Source organism: Pleurodeles waltl, chromosome 9 (assembly GCF_031143425.1).
Source record: "Pleurodeles waltl isolate 20211129_DDA chromosome 9, aPleWal1.hap1.20221129, whole genome shotgun sequence".
Taxonomy (NCBI): Eukaryota; Metazoa; Chordata; class Amphibia; order Caudata; family Salamandridae; genus Pleurodeles; species Pleurodeles waltl.
The window spans coordinates 786,335,036-786,348,666 of record NC_090448.1 but is presented as its reverse complement, the minus strand read 5'-3'; positions in this window follow the sequence as shown (position 1 = coordinate 786,348,666).

Here is a 13,631-nt window from a genome sequence, read left to right as displayed (position 1 = left end):
TAAATCCAATTAATTTAATGACAAAAAGGCTATTTGCTTTAGAGTTATTGATGGATGCTTGTCAGATCCATTCATACAACGAATGCTGGGAGAAACTCTTAGTCTGGAGTGAGTGTTGATGGTTGGCAGAGCTGAGGAGTATGCTGAAAGACAAGCTGCTGACATAGAGGCCAGAGGTGTCCAGAGTGAATCATTCATGAGTGTGAAAAGTAAGGTGAAGCAAAAGACTGAAGGACACAAAGTGATGTCCACCTGTAGAAGAAGTTATGTTTTAGATGTGGATTTTCATTTCCACACAAAGGACCTTGTCCTGCCATTGGACAGATATATTTAAAGACTGTGGGAAAGAGAACCATTTTGTGTTGATGTGTAGAGATAAGGAAAAAGTAAGTGCATCATGGCACAAAGACAAAATGGTCTCCAGAATATTCCAACAAGGCCAAGTGGTGCGATCATTTGAGGCAAATTGATACTAAACAAAGTCGATTGTCATCTAAATCATTGTCAAGCAGTTCTTTTGTTTCATTATCACTTGACTGTGACATGTCGATGTTTATCTCACATAAATGTGCCCATGTTGGACTGGTCGCATGTGAAGAAAAATGTCAGTCAAAGAAAAGTTGACATGCGAAGTAAAATCATACAAATGCTGTCCAAAGATTACATTGAAAATAAATGGTTGTCAAATATCTTTCATTATTGACAGTGGTGGGTCATAAACATAATGCCTGATGAAAAATACAACAAACTGTCTCCTTCAAAGACCAAAGTATTTACATGGGCTGCATTGACAACCATAAAATGTCAAGGTTCATTTGTAGCACAAGTGAAACATAAGAAAATGAAAGTACAAGCATCGATCCATGTGCTTCAGGGTACAGCGTCAAGTGTCTGTTTACTCAGCTTCAATACGAATGCTGATATGGGACTGATTTCTGTGAATTACAATATTAATGCTCACAATGAAATAGTAAGTCAATTCCCTTTGTTGTTTCATGATTTAGGAAATCTTAGGTATATGAAAGTAAAACTACATATTAAGGAAGATGGTGACCTGTTGCTCAGAGACATAGACAAATTACTTTTCATTTACAAGAGGCTGTTGAAAAAGAACTTGAATCACTACTTAAACATGACATTATTGAGAGTTCCACTGGTCCAACATAATGGGTTTTCCCCATTGTAGTAGTGTCCAAAAAGGACAGCAAAGGAGCTGTACGCATCTGCGTTGACATGCTCAGGCAAAGAAGGCAATTGAGCAAGAGCAGGTCCACACATTGCTGACATGATAATGCAAGTGAATGGTGCAATGATCTTTTCTCGCCTTGATTTAAATAGAGGTTTTCATCCATTGGAACTTGAAGAAAGTTGCAGGTATATTACAACCTTTTCTACACATGTTAGTTTGTTTTGATATAAAAGACTTAATTTTGGTGCATCATCTGCTGCAGAACTTTTTTAAGATGCCATTCCACATATCATACAGCCTTATGTGAATGTGTTCAACTATAGCTATGACATATTAGTTTTCAGAGCTACACAGAAGGAGCACAATAGAGCTCTCACACAAGTATGTTGTTTACTCAGTGATGTTAGATTAACTTTGAATGTCTAAGTCAAAAGAGGTTGTAAGAGAAATTTTTTTAACTTATATTTCTAACATTAGACTAAGGAATGCCCAAAGTATGCCTGCATTGATAAGATACATTTACCTGTTGAAAACTGAGGATTTGGAACCTTATTTATCCTGGGTCACGAACGATCATTTATCGTAGGTCTCTTACTCTTCTTAGACTTTGTGATTAATGTGGCCATGGCTTTCTCCACTCACTTTTGTTGGTCTTGCAATTAACCACCATGTAGCTGTGACCAACTTTTGGTTAGAAAACCATGCCGTTTTCTACTCTTCTGCACTGCATATGAAGCTCAGAGGCATACGTTTTTAGTACTTGTACTGCTGGAAGCAAAGGTTAGAACTCACCAGGATGGCTTGTGCTCGCTAGAGTGTTTGGGTAACGAAGATGTGGGTTGGGCAATGCTGAATTTAAAAAAAAACGCTGACCTTGAGAAAGAGATATGAATGAGTGTCCCTCGGGTAATATTTTATTGATAGGCCACCGTAGCAATGCTGCTTTGCATGTTTTAATTATTTAAACATTTATTCATTCCATAGTTATATGCATGGTGTTTCTGTCAAGAAGATGTGTTATTGATTTTTAATGTACACGTTTATGAATTCTTTTAAATCCGAATAAAGGTTTGTGAGGCAGAGACTGAGACTTGAATGCAGATAAGTGTGAGTTCAACAAGACAAAACAAAAATTCTTTGGCCATATCTTTTCTGATGGGGGTATGACACCTGATTTTGCAAAAATACTAGCTCTGTCAAATGCTTATTCCCCCACTAGATGTTTCAATGGTACGTTACTTTCTTGGCATGGACAGTTACTGTTCATGATACATACAAGAATTTTCCACTGTTAGTGCTCCATTAAAAGAGTTAACAAAGAAAACTGTTTTTTTTCAATGGTCACCAGAATGTGAAAGAAGTTTCAAGAGGATCAAACACGCCATTGAAAATGCTACTGAAATGGTATACTATAAGTCAAAACTTCATACAGAAGTTGTTGTCGATGCCTGCCGGGTCGGGTTAGGCGCCATCCTAGCAAAGCATAGTGGATGCCCAAATGCTTGATTGTTTATTGTGTCCTACACTAGTAGAAGTTTGTCCAGAACATGCTTACAACCTGAGAAAGAAATTTTGGCCCTGGTATGGGCTTGTGAAAATTTCCATGTATTCCTGTATGAAAAGCCTTTCATGCTGGTAACTGTTCATCAAGCTCTACTGACTATCTTTGGCAATCCAAAAGCCAAGATGCCTCCTCGCATTTAACGATGGGGACTTTGATTGCAAGAATATGAATATATGATTCTGCATCATCCAGGAAAAGATTGGAATCCTGCTGACTACTTTTCAAGAGTGCCTATACAAGGTTTTGGTACTCCACCCAAGAGGGCTGAAATCTATATTAATTAACATCATTGTCAAGTCAAATACAGCAGTTGTTATTTCGTTAGCCCAGATGATCACTGCCACGAGCTATTATAGTGACATGCTTAAGTTAAAGGACATAATTACACATCAGCCATGCAACCAACACACTTGACCTCTCACCCATGATGGGGAATATCAAAAACACAAAAATGTTAAGGATGAATTGTCCATAACACAACATGAGTCATACTAGGAGGCTCATGAAACCTGATTCCAGAGAGTCTGCAACAGAATGTAATTGAAGTGGCTCACAAAGGAAATAATGGTATCACTGCCACAAAAAAGCTCTTTGAGAACAAGTTTGGTTTCCATACTTAAATGGAGGAGTTGAAAAGGAACTCAAGGCCTGTCATATATGAAACTGTCTTTCTGCCAGTGTTACTCAGCATACTCTGAGCATAGCAGAACTCCATAAGCATGCATTGGAGAGAATAGCCATTGACTTTTTCGATCCACTGGTCGATGGACATCACCTGATGGTGATTGTTGATGAATACTTACTGTTCCCTTTAGTTCAACATCTGTCATCTACAACTCACGTATAAGTCATTGAAAAACTTGATGGCATCTTTGCGATTTGGGGCCTTCCCACAATTGTGAATTCTGATGAAGGCCTACCCTTTAAAAGCAAAGAATTCAAAGAATTCCTGGAGCATCTGAACATAAAGAATCAAAGGCCATTGGACTTATTGAGCGCATTTTGAATGTGCTGTAAAAAAAGCAGTACAGCGTGCAACTCTTGAGCAGCTCAGTTTGAAAACAGTCCTAAATTTTACTCTACAAGCTTATTGTGTCAACACCCCATGCCCAACCACAGGGGAAAGTCCTGCAACTTTGATATTTGTAAGAGCAATGACAACCAAGTTACCTAAATGGACTACCAAGAGACCATAGTGGGAACATGATTATTACAAGGAACTTGGTTAACAAGCAGAAAACACAAAGCTTACGCTGAAGAGAGGCGACATGCGACATCACGTTAAAAAAAGGTGATTGGTTGATTGCCCGACAGATGCAGAAAAGAAAATCTGATGATCTATATTCTAAATGATGCCTATCAAAGGACACATGATGACTGCCCAGCGCCCTGGGAAGTCTGTTACCAGAGACACTTCTCACTTCTGGCCTGTGATTCATTGGTCTTTAACTTGTAATGGTGAAAGAAAGACTGACCCTGAAAACTCAGTGACTGCTGCTACTTCCTCACCATCCTTTGCGCTGAAGTTGACAGCCCAAGAAGGTTGATCAAAGAGATATAGTTGTACATATATACATATACATATATATATATATATATATATATATATATATATATATATAGATATATATAATGCCACATGTGATTCAAACGTAGTCACTCCATGCAACTGATATTCATCCAAAAATCCATTTCAGTTCAAAGATTCATCATAGCACATAAACAAAGATATGGCTATGCGTTTCAACCATCTCGGTCTTCTTCATTGGCCCACAAATGACAAAATGCACAAACCATGTGGTCCCCACTGTTTCCAATATAACAACTCTTACAAATCATAGACATAGAAGAAAGCCTTTTTTTTCTTTTGTTCTTTCTTCTCTCCTTCTTTCCTTTTCTCTCTTTCTCTCCCTTTTACCAATCTTTTCTCTCTCCTTCTTTCTCCTATCTTTTTTCCTTTATCTCTCTATATCCTCCTAATCACTCTTATCTCCCTGCCTTCCTTCCTTCTTTCAGTCTGCTATTCCTCCATTTTTCTCATCTATTCCGCTAACAATTTAATACCAACATACCCACTGCGTTGCTAATTTAGCTAATTGGATGGCCACTTGGACAATACTGTAAAATAAAAATAAAAATAAAATAATCTTAAAAAGAGCCCTGAACAACTAAACTCTGCCATATATTTTCTACCTACCTAGCCAATATGAACGAAAAGTTTCTCATCCTTGTTCAGTCCCCAAGGATGTCGACGGTTTAGTCGAATTATGTTTTCAGATTCCAACTTTCTTAGTTGCCTTTCTCTATCACCCCCCCTCTGGGTGCCCAACACTCTATTGATTCCAAAAAATGTCATTTTTTCCACCATCCCTCCATGTGCCACATCACAATGACGAGCTACCGGGTATGTTGCATCCTTTTTTACAATCGCTCTCCAATGTTCAAGAATTTGTTTTTTGAGGGGAAAAATTTTATTCCCCACATATTGTAGCCCACATGGGCACACAATAACATAGATAGCAAAATCTGAGGTGCAACTCAGAAATTTCTTAATGCTCTCTTTTTTCCCAGTAGGTAGCACATAATCTTTACGATTTATAATGTGTCTACATGCTTTACATTTGGCACATTTATAGAAACCTTGCTGTTTATCCAAAAAAGTTCCTGTCCTTTTAAATGCGTAACTGTGTACCAGAATATCTCTCAGGAAACTACTTTTCTTATAAGTTATCATTTGGAAGAGAACTGACTGACTGACCAATCACCTTATCAGCCTTCATCAATAATGCAAAATGGTTTCAACATATTATCTTCTGGACACAATATATCGATGATATATTCATGATTTGGGATGGTCCTGAACCTCTGTTAATTGAATTTTTGGATTGCTTACCAAGAAATAGTTTGAATCTAAATTTCACACATAAAATACATAAACAGGTTATGAAATTTTTGCATGTAGAGGTCAGGGTCGAAGCAGATACTTTACATACCAGATTGTTCAGAAAAACCATGGCTGGAAATAGTATTTTACACGCCTTGAGTCACCATCCACCCAGTGTCAAATGGAGCATCCCTTAAAGGGAATTACTTAGAGCAAAGAGAAACTGTAGTAGTTTGCAGAGTTTTGAGAGCGAACAAGAGCCAATGGTTCAAAGGTTCAGATCCAGGGGATGGAAGTTCAGAGGGCAACCTTGCTAGCCCCAAAAAAGCCCCAAAAAGAAGGGTACTACATTTAATGCGTATTTTTGTTGGCGGTTAAAAAGATTATAAATAAATATTGGTATTTGATCAAGGCTGATAATTGGTAAAAGGGAGAGAAAGAGAGAAAAAAGGAAAGAAGGAGAGAAGAAAAAAAAAAAAGGCTTTCTTCTATGTCTATGATTTGTAAGAGTTGTTATATTGGAAACAGGAGGGGCCACATGGTTTGTGCATTTTGTCATTTGTGGGCGAATGAAGAAGACCGAGATGGTTGAAACGCGTAGCCCTGTCTTTGTTTTTGTGCTATGATGAATCTTTGAACTGAAATTGATTTTTAGATTTGAATAAAGAATATCAGTTGCACGGAGTGCCTACGTTTGAATCACATGTGGCATAACATTTCAAATGGGTCCTATGCCCATTTTTGAGCACCAACCTTGCTAGGCGAGCGCAGGAAGAACAGCAGGACTTCTTCTCTGTGATGTATATATATATATATATATCTCATTGAGGCAGTATGACTGTGGGTGATTTCTCCATCTCAATCTGGAAGGTTAAAATAATTATTACTCCCCAAAAAGAAGGCTGAGGTTACTATTGTTTACCTTCAGGAGACTCTCATTCCTATAAAAAAACATGTAATTAGTAGAAACCATTTTGCTGCGATGTTGTTGCATTTATTTCTCAGAATAGTCCTATTCGGAATGTGGCCACACTGATGAAGCCCGGAATTTGGCAAAATTCCCCTAATCCCTAATCTAAAGTGATATTGTGGCCCATGAACCATTGCCTGATTCAAAGGGTCTTAACAGTGTTTTGTGATATGTGCAGTCCATGGCCCGAATTGTGATGAACCACAAATATTAGATTTTTTAGTGCTTAGCTGGCCACACGTAAGGGACATACAATTTATGTGGTTTGTAAGAGCTGGGCTATCAGTAGAAAGAGAAAGGCATCCAGAAAGAGGAAAATTAGGGCTTTAACTTTACATCTTGTGCATATATGTAGGCCAGATCTCTGTGATTCATTGAAAGGGAATGATCCAGGCCATACTTTCTATTCCTGTTCAGACAGTCAGGATTCCTCCATCAACATATTTCTGTGCTCAAATTAAATTATTGGACATGCTGATGTTGTCATATTTCCCAACATATTATCAGATCATAATCAGCAAAGCTACAGGTCAGGCTTCAGCCAGGTAACATTGGTAAGAGCTTGATAGACATTCATTCATTCACTCTTGCCAGAACTTTGAATATAGACATAGGATGAGCGTATGGCATAATGAATTTTTTGATCTCACCTAGGGGTCTGCAGTCCTGCCTGATTTATGAGATGCAATTAAGGCAGCTGTAAGAGGGACTAGTCTCGGATATGCAATAGCATAGAATGCCCAGGCACAAAAGTGCTCTTAACAACAGGCTTAGATGTTTCATAGTTAGAAATTCAACCTTGTGTCAAGCATTCAAACATTACAGGACATGGATGTATATGAGGGCGATAGCTATGAAAAAACGTATCCTGGCATGTATCACTTTAAATGATGTATAAATGTGGATCCGCGCTCCTATATATACATAAATCTTTTTTCTTTAATAACTCAAAAGCTACTGAACAGATTTCCACCAAATACCAAAAAGATATCTTTGTAGGCCAAGATCTAGCTTTCTGGCAAATTTGCTGTATTTCTGTTCAGCGGTTTTGGCTGTAGTTGTGTCTAAAATCCTTGTGGGAAATTACATGAGGAAAATATTTTGGGTGGACCCCTTCTTTTTCTTGGCCACCCCTTGAAGAATCACCTGGAAACTTTAAAGACAACAGCTGAAGTGAGTGGCAAACTAGTTTTAATATTTTCATGAATATTTGTCAAATGACTCCAAAGTCATAGGCAAAACAAAAAACGCTTTTTCTATGGAAAGTGGGTCCTAACTATAATCACCTACAGGCCTTCGCCAGTAGGTAATATATATATATATATATATATATATATATATCTCATGTAGGTCAGGTCAGATCAGATGTGGCACTTTTCATAGGTTGGTGCAGGGCCTGTTGAACTACCCTTTTTAAATTAATTAGGATATTATTGCCACCAAGTTGCAACAATAAGACCTGTACTCCATGAAGGCACTTGTTTTTAATATAAATGCTTTTTACCCAATGACGATTGCCACTGGATAGTTATAATTAGGAACACATTTCCAGAGATAATGGATTTTTTGGTTTTCTTCATGAAACTTTACCAAAAATGGCTCATCCACCTCAGATTCCCCCTGGAAACTTTCGGAGTGATCCATCAAGCAGAGTCTGAGAAAAAGGGGGGAGGCCCTAAACATATTTTTCCCATGCATTTGTCTGTGTGAAAATTGAACAACGATACCCCAAAAACAGCAGAATGAAATGACATTAAATTTGTCAGAAAACTAGATCTTGGTCCAGACAGGGTGCTTTTTGTGACTTGCTGTACATCCATTCAGTCATTAGTGAGAAATTAAGGTTCAAAATGGATGTATATATCAGACCACAGAGGATCCACAACCCCAACAGATCTCAATATAAGATCTGGGATGGCACCACATCAACAAAGATGTGGCAACAGCCATTTTAGGACTCAGGGACTTAGTCCACTGTCATAAAAAAAGAATACAAACATATAGAGGGCAGGCTAGGGATACCCGGCCCTTCTAGCCGTGTCGGGGGGCCCCAAAACATTTTTTTTAAGGTACTGCTTTTTATGGATCCCTTTAAAAAAAATTAAAAAATACATCTAGTTCTGGGCCAGGGCCTGGGGGTTGACAAATTTATAATATTTTGGGGAGGGGGCGTGCATGATAAAAAAAATCAGAGATCAACAATAATAAGAAAGCTGGCTAGCCTTGAGACAATCATTTTAAACTTGGGAGAATGCGCTACCTATGTGAAGGCAAGACGCAAAAATAAATAGGTTTGAGTACAAGATTTCAATGAGAATAACATGATCTCATAAAACAAAAGGTTAGCATGTGCAGGAGTTTGAGATCACGAAAAAGGGAGAGATGATGTTCAAATATACCAACAACTTTTGGCTAATTAACTTTTCTCATCTCAAAAGCCAAGAAGTGAAAGAGAGGCTCTAAATAGACTGCACAGTTATTAACTGCAAGAAAAAAATGGGTGCTGAGATGTATGCAAATTGCATAAAATATGCAATTTTCATTTACTCTACTCCAACCATGGAGGTGTGGTAAGCCATAGTGGTGGATGTATATATAAGCTGGAAGCATCATTATACAAAATGAAAGGCAAGAGAGGTCAGAAGCAGTGGAAAACAGCCCGGATATTCTATGAGGAATGATCTGAATTATCCCATAAGGTCAGTATCGAAAAAACTTATGACGCTATTGTGGCGCATTGGTCGACTAGCACCAAAAATGTATGGCTCTAGTCCAGCAATATGTGGGACAGCCCATTGCTAACAATGGGAGAGTCACTTTAGCACCTGCCATGAGCAGGTGTTGAAAACTAGAGAAAATGGCACAGTGAAATCTCATAATTTACACAGTGCCATTTTTCTGGGCCTCCTAATGGAGGAACGCCCCCCTTGCATACACTTTGCCTGGTGCAGGCATAACGGGGCACAAGGGTTTACAAAGTGGTACAATGCTTGCATTGGCTACTTTGTAAATCTGGTGGGGTGAAAAGGTCTCCTTGACGCGACCTTAGCGTAAAAAAATGACACTAGAGAGGCGCAAGGGGCTTGTAAATATACCCCATAATGTTATTAAGGGCAAATTATGCAACAGTTTCTGTAACTTTATTAACTAGCCAGTTTTAGGTTTTAATATGGATTGATACACAAACGATCCCAATACTCTCGAACATAATTAGGCTCTTAAGAAACAAGCTATACACTTTCAACTGGTCTTATTCAGATTGCTGTTCATAACCAACGAATCATTTTGTGTTGATGGAAGCACAGGATGCAGATTTGATCGCACTCTCTGCTACCTCCCAGAATGGAGGGGCCCGCGGAGAGGAAGAGACGCAGTCTAGTCTCTCCGCGGGCATTTTCGGGAAGGGAAGTGGCGCGCAAGGTGCCTCATTGGTAGAGAGGTAGGTGGGGGTGGGTCTTAGGCAGGGTATATAAGGGGGGTGGAGGGTGGGGTCGGCCTCTTCACCGCGCCGACGCTAGTGTAGGAAGGAGTTTTTAGTTAGGAAGGTGTAGGTAAGGAGTTTTGGGGCAGGCGAGTTAGGCTGCAGGACCAGGCTGGGGAGGTTTTTTTGTTGCTTAATATACAGGCGCCCCGCCTCGCGGGGCCGTTTGCATTTTTCTCCCTGCATTTTGTAGCAGAGCACCAGCGGAAGGTGCGGGCGGCCCGTTTTGGAAGGGGGGAGCGGCCCCGTTTCGACAGAACACCAGCGGCGGGTTCGGGGAAGGGCGGCCCCACCCCCGCTAATTTATTTACACAGCGCGGAGCCGCGCGCTCGCGGGAGGCGGCCCCCGGGGGCTTTTTGCCGCATTACAAACACCGGAGGAGCGGGAAGGAAAACCGGCAGGGCAGCCCTTGCCGGCACCGACGCGTGGGGGGCCCCGGGGGCCTTAACGAGCAATAGGCCACGTGGAAGGGCCTTTGTATAAATAAAAATAAAAATAAAAAAAATAAAAAATTATTAATACATTTTTTAAAAAAAGAATAATTTTTCTTTTGCCCTCACAGTTTCGGGCGGCAGGTAGAAAATAGCGGGCATCCCCCTCAAGGGCAAGGGACAGCACAGGGCGCACGGAGTGGGCCCCAAAAAAATAAAAAATAAATAAAATAATAATAGATATATAATAAGATAATAAGAAAAATTAATATATACATAACCACAACATGGCCACCGGCCACGACGCGGAGGCTGTAAAGGCCGCACTGCGCGTGCTAAGCGAGGCAGGCAGGGCGGATTTGCTTAGACCTGGGGTTTTAGACCAGGCCTGGGTGGGGATGACACGCCCCAGCAGGGCGGCATCGGGGCGGGTGGCGGCCGCAATTGCGGCCTGCGAGTCACAGGACTCTGTAGAGGAAGGAGAGGACGAGGCGATAGCTCCCGGGCAGGCCGGGACCACGCAGCAGGTTCTCCACAGGACGCAGAGCCCGCTGATGTTTGGCGGGGAAACCCAGGTTTCGCAGGACACAGCGTCAGCCAGCGCGCAAGTAGGCGCGGACCCAGCAGGTAGCGGGGGACCCATGGCGGGGGAGGCAGGAGACGCCAATCAAAAAAAGGAGACAGAGCAACCCATAGCGGGGCCCAGCGGGGATTTTGCCCCGTTAGATTTGTCATACCACAGGGGGGAGGCCCACAGCTTGGGTTTTTTCGGGGCGCCCGTAAAGAAAAGAGGAAAATATGCCGGAAGGCACAAGGGTGGGCCAGGAAGGGCCAAGGCAGCGCCCCGCCAGGCCAAAGGAGGAAAAGTCAAGGCAGCGCAGGGAACAGGGACCGTGGGGGACCTGAGCCCGCATATGCAGGTGGCCTGGGACCAGGCAGAGACATGGGACTTAGAGGCTAGAATAAGGGAACAGCGCAAGGCAGTGGCAGAGACGGAGGCCAGGTGGGCGCAGCTCTGTAAGGACAGGGACGAGGCACAGGCCCGCAGCGAGACAACACCAAAGCTTAGAGAGGCCAAGGGACAGGCGGGGCCACAACAACCGGGGCAGGGAGGTGGAACCTGGGTATGGGTGCCACAGGCAAGGGGAGAGCAGAGACAAGAGGCTCGAGCGGCCGAAGGGGCAGCAGGCGCGGTGAAATCCGGTGACGCAGACGGTCATGGGGTCAGAAGGGCAGCAATGCCAGCGGCAGAGGTTGGCAAGAGACGGAATATGCCAACTGGGTGCAATACGGCCCAAACGCGTTGGCACGAAGCTCTGGAGGGGTCTTCAGCGGCCTTCTCCACAACTAGGGACCACGGACACCGTCCCGATGGCACGCGTCATGCGGGTGGGGAAGCAAGTACGAGTACATCTGACAACACTAGAGATTTCGGCCAGCGCAAGGGCCAGTGGGAAGGAGATGACGAAATTGAACTAGACTATGAGGAGGAAGGGGATGAATGGGAGGATGGCGAAATACGTGATTGGGAGGTGAATACGTTTAACAAAGGGGGCGGGCGAGGGCGCAAGAGCTGCGCAACCTCTTCGTTGTCTGTTTTGCAGGTAGCAGCTCCGCTGGAAGGCCCCGTGGGCGGTCGGCAAATTACGCCGCGAGGCAGAAGCCTGAAAAGAATACCAAGGAGTCTGGCAGACACCACTGGAGGTAAGAACTGGTGGTCAGTGTGGGACGAAGGGAGTGGTATAAGGAAGGAGGCTAACACGAAAAGGTCCATTGGGGTAGGGGACGGGTCAGTTTTAGAAAAGGCAGGTGATAGCGACATTCAGAATACGGTCGAGAACAAGGACAAAGAAGGCACAGCCATGAGTGGTATGGCTACGACGGGGAAGGAGGATACGGGAGAAAAGACGGTAGAGGACAAAGAAGGGGGGGGCCTCAGAAAGAGACTGCCATACATGGGTTTAGCCATGCCTCTGGGTTCGCATGTGGCGGAAAAAAACAAAAACAAAATATGGAAACACAAATATGTGGACGTGTTTAAACTGTTACATAGGGACATACAGGCAAAGGAAGGGTCCAAGGAGGAGGAATGGGAGCTAGCGCGTAGACCTAGGGTGCCGATAACAATGGATAACTGGACATCGGCCTTTTTGATATTTGCCAGTATATACTGCGAGAAATACCCGGACAGGGCCATTGCACTTTTCAAATACATGGATATAATTAGAAAGGCACAGATGCATTTTGGAGGTTTTGCATGGTTCAGTTATGATGAGGAATTCAGGGCCCGGGTGAGTGTTAATCCGGAGAAACCGTGGGGTGACGTGGACCCCGAATTATGGATGCAATGGATGGCATCGGCGCAGACAGCGGCGTCCACTCACACGGCGAGTGGCCTGCCAGTGACGTATAAGCCCTTTCAAACTCGCCCCACCCAGGGAGGGGCGGGCAACACTACTAAGACAACAGGGACAACGGCAGGGGCTTTGTTGGAACTTTAATAAAGGTTTTTGTTCCAGGGCACAATGCAGATTCAAGCACGACTGCTCCAAGTGCGGGGGCTTTCATCCAGTCAACCAATGTTTCTCATTGTCCAGCCCAGCTGAACAGTGGAGGGCTGCTAGAGGGAGAGGGGGGCATGGCACTCCTGCGCCAAAAGGGGCCTACACCAGTTAGACTGGAATTTCTGTTACCATGGTTGCATAGATACCCAGAGAGGGATAAAGCGCGTCTACTCGAATGGGGTTTTAGAGAAGGTTTTAGAATAGGTTACCAAGGCCCTCGGCAACGTAGATGGGCTGACAATTTGTGGTCAGCCAAAGAACGCCCGCAGATAGTGCATGACAAGTTGGCAAAAGAGGTAGCCTTAGGCAGAATAGCAGGCCCATTCTTTGGGTGGCCAAGTGACACTCTTATGATATCCCCCTTGGGAGTGGTACCCAAGAAAGCACAAGGAGAATTCCGGCTGATTCATCATTTGTCTTGGCCGGAAGGGACGTCGGTCAATGACTTTATTGCCCAAGAGGACTCTAAAGTAATTTACGCATCAGTTGATGATGCGATAAAGTTAGTTTTGAAATGTGGCAGGATGGCGGAATTGGCAAAATGCGA